Below are 17807 nucleotides of genomic sequence, written 5' to 3' on the forward strand. Positions count from 1 at the left end.
AACCTTGTTCAGAGAACAAGGTTAAGAGACCTTGTTTACTCTCTCTCTCTCTCTCTCTCTCTCTCTCTCTCTCTCTCTCTCTCTCTCTCTCTCTCTCTCTCTCTCTCTCTCTCTCTCTTTCTCTCTCTCTCTCTCTCTCTCTCTCACACACACACACTCTCTCTCTCCCTCTCTCTCTCTCTCTCTCTCTCTCACACACACACACTCTCTCTGTCTCTCTCTCTCTCACTTTGACAAGATATAAACTGTAGGTTTTCTTCTTGATTTTGTAACTCTATATTAAAACATTAACCTTGTTCAGAGGATGCAATAAAAATAATCAGTGCCTCTTGTTTTTCAGGATTAAATCTGAAAAGAAAAAACATATATTTTTTTTATTCTTTAAGAATTATGTTGATTTCCAATTTGTTCATAAAATGCAATCAAAATAAATAAAATGTGAAATAGAATAAATTAATGAAAAATACAATTAAAATGATTTTATTGTAATTTTTTTTTCTGATATGTCATATTTTAATTTACAGATTTTATTGTCATAATTTATTTCAATTTTATATATATATAGTTTTATTTTATTGATTTTATTGTATTTGTCTGATATTTATTTAATTGTATTTACTTCAATTTTATTTTTTGATATTTACCTTATTTCCTTTGATTGATTTTATTGTAATGATTCTATTTTTATATTGAAGTATTTCATATTCCTTCCCTCTATCTTGTTTTAGCCTTGTATAATTTTACCTGTTGCTGTTGTTTTCTGTCTCTCTGTTGTTTTGGGAAGCACTTTGGACTGCATGCTTTAAGAGAGTTGATTTGATTTGTGCCATAAAAAAAAAGCCACCTTAAACTTAAAGTTATGTAACTGCAGAGAGAGCTTTAACTTCATGACACATCATGCACTAAAGAGTGTTTCTCTAAGAAGTTCAGGAGATATTTTAAGAATCTTTACTTCATCATAGGGTTCAACTTTACAACAAGAATATGTTTTGGCTTGGTTTAAAAATGAACTAAATGTCCTGTTCCTGTAAAAAGAGCTTCAGAAAAGAAGTCAACAACCACAGAAAGCGAACCCCTGCTCTAAAGGCCAGATATAAAACTCAGTGTTCACCACAGCTATATATCAGAGCTGCTTTATAGAGCCATACTCCAGTAAAGGAAACAAAATACTGCCATGTTTATCCCCTGAATCAAATGATTGACAGCTCAGTGTTCAGTCTGGGTGGTCTCTGGGTGGAGGTGGGGGTGGGGGTAGTGGGGGTGATGGGGTTGACAGGCTCAATGTTACCCTCTCAGCTATTTTTCATCCCTCCCTAAAAGAATCTTTAAAGGGAATAACCGCATTACTCAGGACGTGTGTCTGCTGCTCGGCCCCAGAGGCGACTCTGACACAAAATCTAACTCCCTTTAAGAGACGCTCTGCTCTCTGTGAAGGTTTCACCCGTTCACCACTCGGGCTGTTATGACAGATTTGAACTTGGTTCATGATAAAGTCACGGACGAAGATCCTGTTAAGTTAATTTTTGAAGAATATTTGGAGCACTCTGTCTCTGAATTTGCTCAAAGGTTTGGATTAGTAGTTCCTTATTCTACTTAAGCTTCCTGGTTCATTCATCTTAAAGTGTTTGAGGTCAGACTGCATGATCTTCTTATCTGTTTTGATGGTCACTGAGTCAGATTAGGAGATCACAGAGCCATCACTTCGGGCCATGACTTGACAGACTACATGGTGGAACCTGACCAATCACCAATGATGACGTCTGAAGGAAGAGGGGCTGGGCTTCTCTTTTTCAGTCTGTCACAGTCGTCCTTTGTGGACACATCATAAAGGCTGGGATTTTGTTGCCAGAGCTCCACAAACCTCTGTCTCATAGTTGCATCTTTCAGAACCAACTTCATCATTTTCTATTGCTTCACCATTTAGTTTGTTTACTCTCGTGACTTTTGCACGAGCCGAGCGCTCTGCACTGAACACACGGTAGGAGGCAGAAAGAAAAAATCAAACATGCATGATCGTCGTTCACTGTGACACACTACACGGGATGGAACTATTGATTTTCAGGCCCGATGAATCCTGCAACCCTACATCTGCTAAATCGAGCATTAATCATGCAAATAATGTGCCGTCTGACTTCGGCATTAATCTGTGTGTAGACCTGACTAAGGTCAGATCACCCTGATGTTGTTGTGGCCTGCAAAAACAAGAACAAAAGTTTTATGTAAACAGAAGTATTGTGAAAAATCTGAGCAAGTCTGGGGACAAAAAGAGTGCATCCAAGCACAGCACTCTGATGAAGGATCAGTAATGAGGCACGATACTGAAGATGTGTCAGTCAGATCCTCGAGGGATGATGCACTCTCCTCTGATTGGTGCTGGGGTCTGCATTGTTTGCCAATCAGCTCCTCTTACCTGCAGCAGAGGAGGCATGCACCTCTTACACAGCCACTACACACATACATTGGACTTCCACCAGATCCGTGACCGGTCCAGCTCCGTGCTCTCTCATCCGTCAACACCCAACAGTTGCGTTTTCAGAACGCAGCGCGGAGCAGGATCACCGGACAGCTGGAGTCATGTGACCGAGGTTTTTCTGCCATAATTACTGAATCAAGGATTTTAAGGTCCTCTGAAAACCTCTGACCTGTTGACTCCAGGCCTGACTCTGCTCATCATGTTTTGGTGCCTGACTTCCTGTCCCACTCCATCTGCTCTGTTGAGATTGATGCGTCGTGCTCCAGCATCCGGCAAGAATAGAAGTCTTGCATCTCTGATACGGAGGGCTCCGACCTGCCGGAACTTAACGGAGTGGATCCAGTGGAAGTTAACACATTGACTAGAATAGAAACCTCTCAGATCTGGTGCTGTGAGGGATCAGAGACAAACCGGACACGGATCTGGTGGAATTTGGCCGTTACACCCACAGACACTGAACACAACAAGAACTGATTCATCATACTCACACCTCACCTCAACACCTCACCCAACATTTGAGGGACTATAAAACCTTAACATGACATCCTGTTCACAAGAGACCTTTTCTTTGAGGACAAGTTTCTCCTTCATCTGTTCCTTCTTGGTGAATCTTTCATGATGATTTAATCCAGCAAGATAACTAACAGCTAAAAAGACTTGTCTGTTTGAATCTGTGAGCGGTAGACGGTGTATAAATACCTTTAAACCTCCACATACGATGTTCCTGCAGAGAGAGGACAGAGCTGAACTCTCTCCTCCCTCCTTTTATAACTTCATTTTGAGTTTAACGGGTAACGGCCCCACTGAGAGCTCGCGTCACGCTCAGGGCTAATAACCGTATCCTCGCTAAAGGCTTAAAACAGTCATTGACCTTCTCCCCTCTTAGTGTCAGACCTCATCCAGATGTTGGGCTTTACCACCAACCAGACTTCACAGGCATTCTTCAGATGGCTCCTCACTCTGTCTGATTAGTCCTTGTTTCCTCCACAGTAGTTTTGACACCTTGATCTAATGCTAGACCAAACAAAGGGCCTCGGACGCGGCTGCAGGGGTGGACGGCTAATCTGGCGTGTCTTAAAGGGCCGGAGGATGTTTGGGTCAACAGAGGGAAAGGACGTCCTCGTTTAGAGCAGTAATTGGCTGAGTGTTTGGGTTTCTGCTGAACCACATCACTGAGTGCAGTCTGCAGAGGAACAAAGAGGGAGGCTGTGTGAGCGTCTGATTGTTGTGGACAGCTGGATTATTAAAAACAAGAGTAGAGATTGTTCAGAAGAGTTCCCTGTTATTCTAAAAAGGACCTTTATTTTGTTAAGTTGAGTGTCTGTATTAACCTGCATGTCTTTACTCTTTACACCCAGACAGATCTACTTTTAACCAAGATGAGGAGAGAAGAGGAACAAGGCCAACTAGAGAAGTTACGCCAAAGAACATGCATTCGCTTTCGTGATTTTTGCCTTGACATTAGCTTACTTTACCTGCAAATATCGCCTGAGAATTAAAGCTCCAGTGAGGAGTTTTTAATGGGGTGTATGATATTCTTCTACATGGGCAACAGAAGCAAACAACACTACCAGCAACTGCTTACACCATCATGAGCACTACATACTCGTGCATTGGAGTGTCTACGTCGTTCTGCAATACTCCGCCCAAACACTGGTTGGCGGTGTGATTTCTACGCTAGCATATCATCACTTTCTGGTTACTTTCAGCAACACTCTCTGCTTGTTTGTGCACAGGAAACCACTCCAAGCTCTGACTCTTTATGTTAGAGTCAGAGCTTATAAATGTTGAGCAACAGTCCATCATACAGCAAATACTGCACAGAAGAAAAGAGGACAGACGTTGGAGGAGAGGGAATGTATGGTGCAGGCAGAGGACGGGGGAATTTTTATGCATGTTCAGTACAATGCTACATATTTGCAGGAGAACACGTCAGGCTATGTACTGTATGTGGAGGCTTCTGCATATGTACACAAACATATGAAGTATGCTATGGCTAAAGCAGAAGGCTGGTCTACAGGGCTCGCCAAAATCGACACAAAGTCCTTCACAGGAGCTGAAAAATTACATGATGTGGACTAAATCTGACCTACATCGATCTTTACCTTTAACATTGCTGGATATGATTTCTGGTGAAGTCACATCACATGGATTTTGTCTGCAAAAGTGGATGTTAAATATGCAATCTACTCCCACTGTCTTATCAGTCTACATTTCTTTGTTATCATTTAGTTTGAGGGATCTCTGATAGCAGAAGTTTGCATTCTGTACTTTGGAAAATTGTCTTTTTCTTTCAATAATGCATAATGTGACAAAAAAATAACCCCAGTCCCAGAAAAGTTGGGACGCTTAGATGGTTTGCAAATCATTCAAACCCTAATTAAGAGGTGCAAAGACATCAGATGTTTAAACTGAAAACACACCAACACGGTCTCAGCAGATGTGTGTCTAACATGAGTCTGGTCCTGCTGGAGGTTTCTGCCTGTTAAAGGAAGTTTGTCCTTGCCACTGTAACTTGCTAAATGCTGCAAAGTGCTCTGCTCATGGTGGATTAAGATGAGATCAGACTGAGTCCTGTCTGGAAGATGGGACTGGATCTGATCCTGTCTTGATGTTGGGTCTTTGTTAATAATAGAACATAGAGTACGGTCTAGACCTGCTCTGTTTGGAAAGAGTCTGAGGAGAACATTTGTTGTGATTTGGTGCTTTTTAAATAAAATTTGATTTAAAAATGTTTTTGTTTTATGACACATGCATGCTCAATTCAAATGTGATGCTAGCAACAGGTTCAAACAGTTGAATGTGTTGCATCACCTCTTCTTTAAATAACACTCTGCAAAGGTTTGGGAACAGAGGAGACAAGTTTCTGGAGTTCAGCTGCTCAAGAGTTTGGGCGCTCCTTTGTAGTGTTTTTCATTTCATGATGCTCCAAATGTTTTCAACGGATGACAAGTCAAGACTGCAGGAGAGAGAAGAATCTGCAGATGAATCAGCTGTGAGCTTGACTCAAAAGTGTTTGTGTAACACATAACACCATGCAGGTATAAGGGGGTTCGTTACAGAGAGACAACACCTCTTCACTCTGCTCCAGCATCACATGCTTCCAGTTTGACTCACACAGTCAAGCAGCTCGGCCCAAACTCTCACTTCTCTGAGAGGAAGATTAACGATCATGTCAGTGTTTGGATGCAACATTAACATTTCCTTGAATGTTTATGACGTGTGTCTCCAGATTTGTAGAATAATATGAAAGCGTGAACCTTGCATGCCGACTGTGCCGTTGGTGTTTATGGATTTTCACAGGAAGCTCAAAGCAAACAGTGTGAGCTCTTTCTTTGGAAAATATGAGCTGAAACTCTCGGAGCACTGACAGTCTGAACCGTCTCGTCTGGCGCTCTCTGCCAGCGGTTCGACTATTATTCATGAACAAATAGTTTCTGTCTTTGCTGTATGGATTAAGTTAGTGTTTTCTCACACAGGAAATTGCATGTCTGTCAGGAGGATTGTGGGTCAGCGTCCTGCTCGTAAATCACAGCTCTTAACGGTGACCACGCGGTAACTTCATGTTACATAAAAAGGATCGCCTGCCTGCGATTTGTTGCTTTACAAACTGTGATTTTTCAGCAAAGTGTGCCACATTTGATTTAAAAAGCCCCTGAACTAATCCCAAGGCTGACCTCGGTTTACTTCGGCACATTTTCTCCTCTTTTGTAAACGTTTCTGTGTTTTCAGTTCTCATTGGATTCTGTCTTTAATCCATGAAAGTTATTGGCCCCACATCCCATTGTTCCAAACTAAACAACCCTATAATTTAAAGTTGAATAGCAAACAACTCCTCCAGGGTTTTTCTGATTTAGCAGACGACCTCTGTTTTGCTTTGCTAATCCACACTCATGCCATAACATAATAACACAGATTTAAGCCTCCAGCAAACATTCAACTCCGTCTCAAATTCAGCGTTCAGCCAACACCAGCACCCTGTAAATCCCTCGGCCCAGCGCCGTTGTTAAAGTGTTTCTGGAGCAGAACAAGTCGGCTCCATTTTTCTATTTATTTTCTGTGTTTAATTGGACAAATGAATAGCATTCCAGCCCGGGAGCATAGTGGCATTATTGTTCTGGGAGGATAAACACAGAAGGGTCCTGCGTGGACTATAAAACTCCAGAATAAACAGCTCTCTCAAAGCCCAGTATTGAATGTCTGTTTATGACTTGTAATATGAAGTGCAGAGCTCTAAAATCACTAATTACATCAGCTATGTGGATTTCAGGGCAGAGCTCTTAAAAGGGGGTACGGGGGGCAGAGTGTGTGTGTGTGTGTGTGTGTGTGTGTGTGTGTGTGTGTGTGTGTGTGTGTGTGTGTGTGTGTGTGTGTGTGTGTTTGTGCAGACTATACAAAAGCTAATAAGGCTAATGTGTTTGTGCCGTCTCATTCCTCGACCAATCTTAATCTCTAAACTCTTGAGGTCTGAGCTTTTTAAGCCGGTGTGTGTGTGTGTGTGTGTGCCGCAGCGTTACAAGCCTAGGAGTGTCGTACACATGTGCGTACAGATGTGTGTGTGGCTTCATAACGGCCCGCAGAGAGCTGACCTCGGAGCAGCGAAGGAGGGAAAAAATGGTTTCCTCTCCCCTGATCTCTGCAGACTCTGGTTATTAAAACATGTTTCCCTCTTCCGCTGAGATGAGAGGAGGTGAGCTGACGACCCCCTCAACACGTGCTGTGACGACTCCTTCAGCCATTAAACCCTGACATGTTAGATAAAACTGTTTAATGATAAACTTGATAGATTTAGTGTTCAGTCAGTTGCTATTTAGGGGATTCTAGTGAGTAACTTAGTCAGCTTTGCAACCAAAACTTTGATCAGAACAACAATGTTTGAGAAATCTTGGATTTGACTCACTGCTGTCTTTTTCACCCAAACAAATTTGTGCAGGTTTGTTCATTTTTACCTGAAACACCTCACCACAAAATGATCAATTTAAGCAGCTTTATATCAGCTCAACTCCCCTCAATAATTTGGCACCTTTTGTACAAATGCTTTTGTGTCATCTTGCTTGCATTATTGTAATTCTCTCTTTACATGTCTTAGCAATGCATCCTTGAACCGCCTACAAGTATTCCAAAAAGGTGCTGCTAAACTGTTGACTAAATCATCGAGGAGATCTCATGTTACACAGATCAGGGTTCCCACTCTTTTCCAGAAATCATTTTCCAGGACATTTCCAGTGATGATCAAGCTGGTATGACAGTCTAAATTTAGTTCCTAGTTTAGTTCCTAGATAGTCTAATATGTTCCTCTCAGTGGAAGTCTACATTGAAAGTAAATGGATCTGCAACCAAACTAGACAAACACAGACTGCAACGGACTATAAGGACTGCAGAAAAAAATCATTGGTGTCTACCTGCCCCCCAATCCAGGACTTGTACCGGTCCCGGGCCAGGAAACGGGCAGGTAGCATCACCGCTGACCCCTCACACCCTGGACACAAATTCTTTAAACTCCTCCCCTCCGGCAGGCGCTACAGATCACTGTGCGCCAAAACAACCCGCCATAAGAACAGTTTCTTCCCCCAGGCTGTCACTCTGATGAACACGAAACCATAACAGTGTCAGACCTGTTGGATCAATACTCTCTGTAAATATACAATGCAACAATTCTCCAAGCAGAATTCCATATTTCTATTTATTTTATAATTTAACTTCTATTTTTATAATGTAAAAACTACCTCTGCAACTCACCACTGCACTATGATCATATTATTTTAGCTTGTACATATTAGTCATGCCTATTTGTTGTTCTTTTGTATTTATAGCTGATGTTATTGTCATTATATTTTTATTTGTATGTCTTATTCTTATGCCTTGTACAAAGAGAGCACAGTTTACCAAAGTCAAATTCCTTGTGTGTTCAAGCATACCTGGCCAATAAAGCTGATTCTGATTCTGATTCTATCCATGAAATCCTCTCTTACATGCTTAAAAATGATAGAAAATTGATTATAGAATAACGCGACCACAGATGTACAGCCCTTCACTTTATTAGTGCAGCCAAGTAACAATGATCGCCAACTCTCATCTCAGCTTTCTCTTTTCTCAAAAAATATAAAATTAGCTAAGAAAAACAAAAGAGCCAGCAAAGGACTCTGGAAGCTGCCTTACTGAAATAAATAAATAATAATAATAATAATAATGATAATCAGAGGATCAGTGCATACATTTACCTAAATAGAACTGAATGACAAAAATGGACACAAATGTTGAATGGGGATGTGTTTTTTTAACTTTGTCAGGTCGCACGCAGTCATGTTGGAATAATTTTCCAGGACATTTGACTTTTTCTCCCATTTTCCAGGTGTTCTCCAGGACTGGAAAACTGGTCAATTGTTTTCCATGTTTTCCATGTTTTCCAGGACGCGTGGGAACCCTGACAGATCCTCATTTCTTTGCACTGGTTTCCAGTTAAATGAAGGATCCAGTCTAAAATCCTTGTTGTTGTGTACAGAGCGCTCAATGGTCAGGCTCCAGTCTACATCAGGGAGCTGCTGAAGCTGTATAACTCCAGCAGGACTCTGAGGTCCTCTGATCGGGGTTTACTGGTTGTGCCTCGTACCAGGTTAAAAACTAAAGGGGACTGTGCTTTCCAGGTTGTTGGTCCTAAACTCTGGAACAGTCTCCCTCTGGAACTGAGAACTGTGGACTCTGAGGACAGGTTCAAAAAGCAGTTGAAGACCTCTCTGTTTAGACTTGCCTTTGTTTAATCCGTCTGTTTTTATGTCATGTGTTTGTATATTTGCAATCTCTGTTTTGACTTTTAATGTTTTTCTATTGTTGGCGGCAGTAGCTCAGTCCATAGGGACTTGGCTTGGGAACCGAAGGGTCGCCGGTTTGAGTCCCAGTATGGACGAAGTTTGGCAAGTGGACTGGTGCTGGTTCACTTGCCTGGGCACTGCCGAGATGCCCTTGAGCAAGGCACCGAGCCCTCAACTGCTTGGGGTGTGCTGGTTGATGGCAGCATCCTCACTCTGACATCTCTCCCTAAGCATGTCCACTGCATGTGTGTGCATGATTGTATGTATATACCAAAAACTGTGTGTGTAGCATGTCCAAAAAATAACACAAGTGAAAAAATTGAATTTCCCCCATGGGGATAAATAAAGTACGTTTCTTTCTTCTTGTTGTTGTTGTAAAGCACCTTGTGACCTCTGTTCTTGAGAGGTGCTCTATAAATAAATCTTACTTACTTACTTACAAACATGCTGCACAAAGTGCTTCACATATAAAGCAAACGGATGGACATTACGGACAAAAGCAGACAGTTGTAGATTCAATTTTTCAAGACTGAATGATGCAAAATGAAAACAACAAACCTAACAAAGCACACAGAAGAAAACGCAGAAGGATAAGCTGTTATGGGCTTTACCACCAATGTTATAATGAAAGCCACCTTAAAATAAGTTGTTAAATTCCTTAAAAAATAATTGGAGAGTTCACCCTCCGATAGCCCAACGTAGAGATTTCCACAGTCTCCATTTGCTTCCATATTTATGAAACCATGGTGAATAAAAAGCAGATTAGCAGCAGAGAAGAGACGCACACAAACACGAAGGCCTGAAAACTCTGAGGACAGCTGAGGGGTGGAAAGCAGCAGAGAAAGGAAACATTCATGGCCGTATGTGTGCACTTCAGTCAGTGTTCAGTCAGTCCTGTTGGCCGGCTCTGCGTGCACCATCACCTCATCACTCAGCGGCCTCCACCCACCCAACCCCCCCTCACCCTCAACCTGCAGCCACATTACACCCGCATCAGACCGAGCTGCCACCTCATATCTCAGAGCAGCTTCGGCCTCATTCATGAGTGCTGGACACAGATTTAACACGCGGCCCGTCGCGGGGATGACTGGTGGCCTGGCAGGCTGATGGACGGCCTGTCTGTCTGCTGAAGCTGTTCTGCTGTCTGACTGCACACGTTTTCACCGTGCTGAGGTCATGGCTGACAAACGTGCTGCTGGGAAATATTCCTGGACACTGGAGGCTGTTTTGATGAGTTAGTTGGCTGCTTTGGTTTAATAAACTTTAAAGGTTTGGGGGGAAAAAAAGTGAGGCCACATACAAAGATAAATCACATGAGATAGGAGGGAAACACAAAGACAGATCTCATCAGACTTGGAGCTCACAAACGGATTACTCAGAGCTGGACGTTTTATTCACACGAGCATGAGAACAAAATTAAAACTGTGCGCTTTCTTTTTAATATAACAGGGATGCAGGATGTGTCAGCCAGAATATAAAAGTATGCACGAGTATTTTAGATTATAATGCATGCTCAGAAAGCTGCAGAACTTTTGCCATTTATCAAAAATAAAACAAACTTTGGTTTTTAAGAAAGGACTGTTTTTTTTCCTGCACAGGGACACGACTAAAAGATTGAATAACATGTTCATCATGCATTTATTTTATGTTATTTTTATAAATTATGTTGAATTTTTACCACTTTGATTAACATTTAAAGATAATAAAGATGTCTTTTAAAATATTTTGTTTTTTAAGTTTTTACCTTTATTAGATAGGACAGCTGACGAGAGAGAGGGAATGAGGGGAGAGAGTGGGGGATGAAATGCAGCAGAGGATCGAGGCCGGATGTTGGACCAGCGACCGAACAAGGACTACAGCCTCTGTGGAGCGTGCATTTAAAGCATCCCAATGAACATATCCTTCTTTTTAGCCACAAAAAACAATGATAACTGCAAAACTAAAACATGTTGTCTAACACTGTCTCTCTCTTTCTCTGTCAGAGGTTTGTTTTTCTACTAATCATGAAGACGTCAAGAATCTGATCACAGATTACTTTGTTCTTTAAAGCTCAGCAGTTTAAGAAATATCTATGAAACAAAATTAAAATAATGAAACAGTTCATCCAGCACAAAACAGACTATCAAGACTGTATTGTAATTTTAAAAAGATGCATGAATTAAAAATAAAAGTAGACAAATAAAATCATCCTGACCTTTTTTTGAGCCGAGTAAAACACACATTTTATTCTACTGATGTTGGTGCAACAAAATATTTAAGGTATTTAACAGCAGATGTTTTATTTTGTCTGTGGAATGCCCTCCCTGACCACCTGAGAGCACCCCGGATCACTGACTCCTTTAAAAAGGGACTTAAGACCTTTCTTTTCCAGAGAGGCATTCTCTTCTAGTTTTTATCTGTTTTATTTGTTTTACTCAACCACACTGTTTTTAACAAATGGGCTGCAATTTTTATTCTTAAATGTGTTCTTATTGTCTGTTTCTAACCTTGTTATTTACCTTTGCTGTTTAAATGATGTGTCCTGTCACACTTTGGGATTTGCTCTGAATGTAAAGTGTACTTTAGTTTTAATCAAAGGGGATTAAAACAGGAGAAACAGCTTGTTTATGTCAGGGACCATTTTCAGCCGTGGGTTAACATACATGGAGGTGTGGTGATTAAGAGTGCTTAACTATTATTAACATTTAAAGAAGCTCTCCACCTTACTCGCTCTGAATATTTCTACCTGTGAAAAAAAAATTCTGTTGAATAAATTACTTTTTTAAAATGTATTAATAGGTTATTATATTCCTTAAATGTTATAAACACACAATAAGATGCTATTTAACCTCATATGCTCCTTATTAAAGTAAGAATAGATAACATAAAGGACTCAGATCTTCCAAACACTCGTTGGCAGCTCTGTTATATCTTTATTTAAAGTATCTGTGCAAACTGTTGAACAGAGGAGCAGCTCCCTGAAACAGGAGGCCGTCACCGCCTGCACATCTATCTACAGCGTGGTCACACACATTTATAGCTCATATCACATTCAGCAGCTACACACACACACACACGCACACACAAACACACCACCAAACCAAGCCAGCAGCTCACAGCAGATCGTATCCTGCAGTATATAATGACATGCAGACCATATGATGACAGACTATAGCAGAGGAGACCACATACAGTAACACTACCTCCTGTCTGTCAGGGTGTAATGCAAAGACCGGCTGTAAAGTAACACATTATGGAGAGTATGGAGGCGCTGCATGTTCAGGCACAAACACCTGGTGTCTGTGAGCTCCTCGAGGGGTGTCACTCGTCCTTTGTTTAAAATAAACAGATCAAAAACTCGATCATCAACAAGTTAGAGCCAAAGAAAGAAAGAAGTACAACGCACGAAGATCCCAAACTTCACTGGTTGTGACAGAAAGTCTGAGTTGCAGGGAGTCCAGAGGTTCTCAGTGTGTTTTCACCGCAGAGACCGGAGTCTAATTTTCTACCCTCAAACTGTCCCTCTTAAGGGAGTACTACTTTCCAAAGAGCCTGGGACCTTTAAAAGGGACTTTCAGCTCTGATTGTCTCGGGTCATGGCATGTTTATTCACATCGCACAATTCAGCTTAAAAGGGGCGATCCAAAGAGCTTTTAAAAATCATTAAATTACAAGAAAATATTTAAAAAACAGCAAAAAATTAGAAGTCATAATATATTAGGACAGTATTAAAATATTAGTTTAAAGTTAAAGTGCAGTGTCGTATAATTTAAGATGCTTCTGCACAGTGGATAACTTCCCTGACAGACTGATAGCATTACAATCAGACCTGCACAAGAGTTTTTTATGTTGTATTTGTTTTACTGAATGCAAACAACTCGCCTGCTGAGGCTTTAGACTTTCCTCCTGATTGGTTGAGAGCTCAGAGCATTTAGAGGAGAGGTTTGACCGCCTGTGTGTGTGTCGATGGTCACAGAAAGTCTGTTTTTATTCTTAAAGATAATCAGAATCAGAATCAGAATCAGAATCAGAATCAGCTTTATTCGCCAAGTATGCTTGAACACACAAGGAATTTGACTTTGGTAAACTGTGCTCTCTTTGTACAAGGCATAAGAATAGGAATAAGAATAAGAACTACAATAAAAAATAAAATGAAAAAATAATAACAATAACCTTAGCTATAAATACAAAGAAACAACAAAAAGCTTGACTAATATGTACAGGCTAAAATAATATGATAAAGTGCAGTGGTGAGTTGCAGAGTTGCAGTAAAGATACAACTGAACTGAAGATAAATGTGTAAAAATAGAAACTTCCACTATGTCCCTCCGCTTACTTCTGACATATTTAATAGATATAAACAAAAGGTTGGACATTCAGAGTTCTTCTGGTTCCTTCGTGTAAACGTCAATACAATATCCTAACTGCACCGCTCTATCCAGGTGAGTAAATGAAGCACATGTTGAGCTGATCTTGTTTAATCAGCTACTAAACTCCTGTACGTGTGTCCATGTGCAAAAATCATGCAGTGTTTCTGTTTGTTTTTACATGCTTCATTATCAACAGCGCTTGTGGAAAAGTGTCACCCAGCAACTGTGATATTTACACCTTGAGAAGAGTGCACGGGTCAAAGTGAGAGAAAATGTCTTCATGTTAAATTAAAAATATAAAGCCGAGCATTCGTGAACGTTTATGTTAATGCACGCCACAATGAACCTGTGAGGAACAGGCGTGTTCTTTCTCCCTGATTATTTTTTACCCTTTGAAACAAACAAATACGGACAGAGGGGGACTTTGTAGTCTGTTCAAAAGAAGCTCAACACTCCTTGTGGTAGAAACATGGACACACACAGATCAATCAGGATCTTGAGTGCAGGTGAAACACTGTGTGGAGATCTGTCTGCTGCAGCTCCGGCCTCTTATCTGTAAGTTCTGTCTGAGCAGCTGAGCTCTGCAGCAGGTGGCAGGACGCCTGTAAGCTCTAAACATGGAGCAGTGTGTGAGTTTGAACAGCAGAGGACTCAGTCTGTGAGGAGTTTAAGAAAGACAAGACTGCCATCTTGTGTCTGAAAGGCAGACGGGTCAGTACTCTGACACAGTGACGATGATGTGGCCCAGGCTTCATCACTCTTCCTCCTCAGTCAGTGATGATTCTGCCTCATTGAGCTGTTGTGCTACAGAAAGAAGAAGTGGAAGTTTTATTTAACTTGCAGAAGTTAAAGAGTTGATAAGATGATATTTATATTAGTTACAGTAATTGGCATCATTTAGCAGATCAGACTTGGAAGAAATGGAATATAGTGTTCATAAGTACGTTTAAATGAGTAAATAATCCCCTGAATATATAAATCATTTACTTTCTGTTGACTTTTATATCTATAGGAGTGTGTCCTCTTCCATGGGGGCCGCCATCTTTACAGGAAGGCAAAGATAGTGGTTGTTGTTATGAATTAAAACATGTGTATTGATAGAAGCTTTGATGCAAAAAACTTGACAAATGAATGATCATACCTGTCATGCATCACGGGAGCTTATTGGCCTCAAAGGCTACTGCCTATATCACAAAATATTTCCATTTCTACACATTGTACCTTTAAATCTTTAAATAGATTACTAAATCAGGAGGATATGTTCATCAGGTGATTTGGAGAATGATGCATCAATTTTAAAATGTGCTGTAGTAAAAAAAATGGGATTATGCAAACTCTGAATACACTCTCCTTGACACAGGTAGGAATAATTGAACGTTTTTCCACCTTCCTTTAAATTCCTGAATTCTGGAATTCTGGAGGGAGCTCTGAGTAGAGCTGCTGCTTCTCCACACCCTAACCCTAACCAAAGGATGCCTCCCGGACGCCTCCCTTTAGAGGTGTACCAGGCATGTCCAACTGGGAGGAGGCCCCCGGGTGGACCCTGAACTCATCGGGGGGATTATATGTCCTACCTGATCAGGGAACACCTCGGGATTCCTCAGGAGGAGGTGGAAAGTGTTGCTGGGGAGAGGGATGTCTGAGTCGATCTGCTTGGACTGCTGCCGACGTAAACCAGGAAGTAAATGGATGCATGGATGTTTTTGTTTAAGATGTTTTTGTAGAAGTTTTTGCATGTTTCTCCTCTGCTGAATTAAAAACAAAAAAGTTAAGGCCTTGTGAAAAGTCTCCTTGTAGATGCATGGGAGAAATGATGAAGTCAGGAGTCACTGAGGACACGATACAGATGAGTGAGAGAAATATTGTGAGTGTTGCTTTCTGTTGCTGAGCAAGAAACAGCACAAAGTACAGCCATGGGATTTTATTTGAAGATATTTTAGAGCTTATTAATTCTGTGTATCTTGTATTTTGTACTATCAAGCTGAAGTTTGGCACAGATGAAGGTGAAACCCTCTGGTAGACTCCAGGCTGTCAGCTCAGCAGCACATTCTTCACATCTTAAACAGTTTGTAACACCGTGTGATGATTAATCTGAACCTCCGTTGGGTGATAAGTCCGTAAAGTGTTGTGTGAAAGTGTGTGAGAGAGCGCTCTGGGATTTTCCTGAAGAATTTTTAATTTTGGTAGGTGTGACATTTACAGCCTGGAGACTGAACCCGGCCCCGTAAAGAGCTCCTGGTCCCTTCTTTTAACAAGCCTGTAAATACAGAGTTAATTTGTTTTCAGTCCGCAGTGAGATTAAAACATGAACAGTGAGTGAGAGGTGTTTTTTAAAAGGCTTCATTTCATTATTCCACAGCGCCCCGAGGTCAGGGAATAAACACACGTGTGGAAAATGAAGTGTGTGATGTTGGTGTGAGGATTTTGTAAAAGGTAGGGTTTAGAGGACCGAGCTCCTCACTTTCACAACGCGGATCTGAAAAGTGAGATTTTCTCCCTCTGCTGTGAAATATGTTTACCACATTTACCAGGCCGTGGGGTTATAAATCCAGGCGACGTTACAGGGCTGTAAAGTCAAACCACATCTCCCTGGATTCAGCGGTGGATGGCTGCAGCGAGGCCAACGGGGATCAGGGGAGTTTTTCTCTGCTGGTTCCACAAGGCTCTGTGTGTGGGACAGTGTGGTCACAACATGGTGGTCTCAGGTCAGCTGACAGGTTTAAAAACTCCTGACAGGCACTGCAAAAAGTCTGATCCAAAGAGTGAGAGGAAACACATCAAATATTCTTTGAATTTGCAGCTTACAAATTAAAAAATCACAAGTTTCTTTCTTGCTACAGGAGTAACTGTGGCTCAGAGGTAGAGAGGGTAGGTTGTTGGTTTAATCCCCTTATCTATGAGTCAAAGTGAACCTGGTCTACACACTGAATCCTAAGAGTAAGCCTCTGCTGTCAGTGTGTGAATGTGAACGGGTGAATGCAACCTGTAAATCTAAAGGTGCTTTGAGTGGAGGAGCAGAGAAGTACCGTATAAATGAAGGTCACCCTTACTGAGGATGGCTTTCTGTTTTACATCCACAAACCTGAGACCAATGCACAGAACCAGGGGTACTTCATTTTTATACCTTACGAAAAATGCAACACGGGGGGTCACAAGTCCCTCACAAGTGCCAACCAGAGAGCTTTCTGTTTTTATGCACCAAAACTCTGAACTCTCTTCCTCTGGACATTAAGACGGCGAGCTCTCTGGGTGGTTTTAAAAGTAAACTAAAGATTTATCGAATTAATGTAGCTTTTAACTTGGAGTCATTTCCTTTTAGCCCTGGACTGCAGTATTACCATTATGACCATTGTTTTAGCATAATTTCTATTTATTTTATTTGATTCTATTTTATTATTTTATGTCTAGATTTATTTCCTGGTATTTATTTGATTTGATTTGATTTTTTATATCCCTTTCCTTTTCCACGTTTACCTCTTGCTGTTGTTTTCTGTCTCTCTGTTCTTTTGTGAAGCACTTTTGGCTGCATGCTTGAATGTATGAAAGGTGCTCTATAAATAAATATGAGTTGAGGTGCTCAAGGAACTAGACCAGGGGCGTCAAACTCATTTCATATCAGGGGCCACATACATCCCAAGTTGATGTGGAGGGCTGGACCAGTAAAATCATAACATAATAACCCTATAAATAATGAAAACTCCAAATGTTTCTCTTTGTTTTAGCGCAAAAAAGTACAAGTACATTCTGAAAATGTTCACATTTAATGAACTATCTTTCTACAAAAAGAGCTGTTGTATTTTTGTCATAATGAGTCTCATAGTGGGCTGAATATTTCCCTCTTTAACCCTGAAACCTGCTGCCAACACACCAAACACACAGGTTTCCCAGTCACCTGACACAGAGTGTAATGTTAACATCAAAAGAACAGATAAATTATAATAATGAAGAAGGTAAAGATGATTATTCTGGACCCCTCAGCTCCAGCATGAACAGTTTGCTTGCTGGACAGTGTTGTATGCAGGGGTGTAGTGCTAGTGTTAGTAGTTAGTGGATCATTTTAGTGCTCTAAAAAGTCTTTATAAATCTGATCCAGATTATGCAAACAGCAAGTCATCTATTTTCTTACTTTGGATAAAAAGTCCTGAAAAAAAGCGCCATGACAGGTGCGCTCCGTCA

Source organism: Notolabrus celidotus, chromosome 10 (assembly GCF_009762535.1).
Source record: "Notolabrus celidotus isolate fNotCel1 chromosome 10, fNotCel1.pri, whole genome shotgun sequence".
Taxonomy (NCBI): Eukaryota; Metazoa; Chordata; class Actinopteri; order Labriformes; family Labridae; genus Notolabrus; species Notolabrus celidotus.